The following is a 1,997-nucleotide window of genomic DNA, read 5'->3' as shown; positions in this document are numbered from 1 at the left end:
AAAAAAAAAAGTAAACGGGATGAAATATTTCTACCACATTCTTGTGTGACTCTTAATATGATTCTGAAAGCTATTCCAAAATGCTTTGAACTATAATAGCATTGTCAGAATAAGTTTTCCCTAAAAGACTGTAACTTAAAGGACTCAAAAACTCATATGCCTACAGGGACCAGGCAGATAGAAAAAATTAATGAAGTGGGCGAGGTATAAGGCAATAGGGAGTGGTGGGCCCTGGGGCAAACTAGAGCACTCACAGGAGAAGCAGCTACTCAGCTCCAGCTGTACAATGCCACAAGGGAATGTGAGCGCAATGTAATCATATCTTCCGGTCTTGCAAATAAGCATGGAAGTCTAGTTTTTGTGGGAAATATTCTAATTTTTAAAGTTTATGATTTATTTTTTAAAAATTTCGATACAGTGTGAGCTAACACTATGGAAGGCAAACAAAACGTATCTGAAGAACCAGTTTGGCCCTTGGAAGGTGAATTTTTAACCTCTGCTTTAAAGGTTAACACTCATTGGGCAATACATACAAATACATATGCACATAAAGTCAGGAGACTTTGGTTCTAGACACGGCTCCCCCGCTTATCAGCTGTGTGGCCCTGGACAGCATACGGAAACTTTCTGATCAACTCAGTCCTCTGTTACCTCACAGGATTCTTGTGAAGATGAAAAGGTAATCTGTTTGAAAGCTCTTAAGCACTATAACGTGATACAGAAAATCTAAGTATTACCTTTTTTTATCTCATGACTTTTTGATAGTTTAATTATATCTTAAAAACATCTCATAACACTTTTGCCTCACCTTGAATTTTTATACACAAAATTAAGACAGGTGACCCTCTTTCAGAAAAACATGATAGCTAGCAGCATCATTTACCTTTTTTGGGTGGCTATTCTGAGCAAGATTTTAATAATGTCTCCCCAGTAATTGATGTATTTTTAAGATGTAAAATATTAACTCCAAACCTATGAAGTTCATTCTATCTTAACATTGCTTTTGTTTGTTTTCTGTACATGCACTTTGAGGGCCAAGGTAGCATCATCTGTAAATTCTATTCAGAGTCTCAATTCTCTTCATCTAAAGGGCTCAAATAGGTGAGGACAGAACACTGGAATTTGGTAAAAATTATTAAGTCTTGAGTCAATTTATGTTTGGTGTCCTGGGTTGTGCTTCATGGGAGTGGATGACACCTACTGGTATAAACTGAAATCTGCTTTTTCTTTTTAAAAAGAAAAATAAATGTTCAAGCCTTAGGCCAAGAAAACGAAGCAAGGAGTAGAGTCCAACACTGTCAAAAGTGTGATTGCCAGAGATGCCAGTGAAGGATTTCATGGAATTTTAAGAAAACATTCATGATACATTAAGTAAGCTTCAAGTATTACATACACGCGAGCTTAATGCTTAAAATTTTATATAAAAACTTATGAAGAAAAAAATATATAAAAACTATGCATAGAAAAAGTTAGAAGTATAGGCACCAGAATATGAATTTATTAATTAATTTGCTCGTATTACAAATGATTATTTTTCCTGTTATGATTTTCAGTATGTGTATGTGGTTTTTTTCTTTCTTAAGAGTTTTATGAAATTATTTTACGCACGTGCAGTCAGTATACCTAAAGCACAAAGCACCGAAGTGATTGAATTATTATATCTTGATAATGAGCTTTCCACCACTCTACTGTCCGTTTGTCATACTGTGGTGGCTTTTGAGTTGCCATGATGCTGGAAGCTATGCTACTGGTACTTCGAATACCAGCAGGGACACCCATGGTGGACAGGTTTCAGTGGAGCTTCTAGACTAAGACTAGGAAGAAGGACCTGGTGACCTAATTCTTAAAAAATTGACCAGTAAAAACATAACAAATAGCAGCAGAACATTGTCTGATATAATGCCAAAAGATAAGCCCCTCCGGTTCAAAGGCACTCGTAATACAACTGGGGAAGAGCTGCCTCCTCAAAGTAAAGTTGACCTTAATGACATGGATGA

This window comes from Trichechus manatus, unplaced genomic scaffold (assembly GCF_000243295.1).
Source record: "Trichechus manatus latirostris isolate Lorelei unplaced genomic scaffold, TriManLat1.0 scaffold00056, whole genome shotgun sequence".
Taxonomy (NCBI): domain Eukaryota; kingdom Metazoa; phylum Chordata; class Mammalia; order Sirenia; family Trichechidae; genus Trichechus; species Trichechus manatus.
This window is presented reverse-complemented; position numbering follows the sequence as displayed.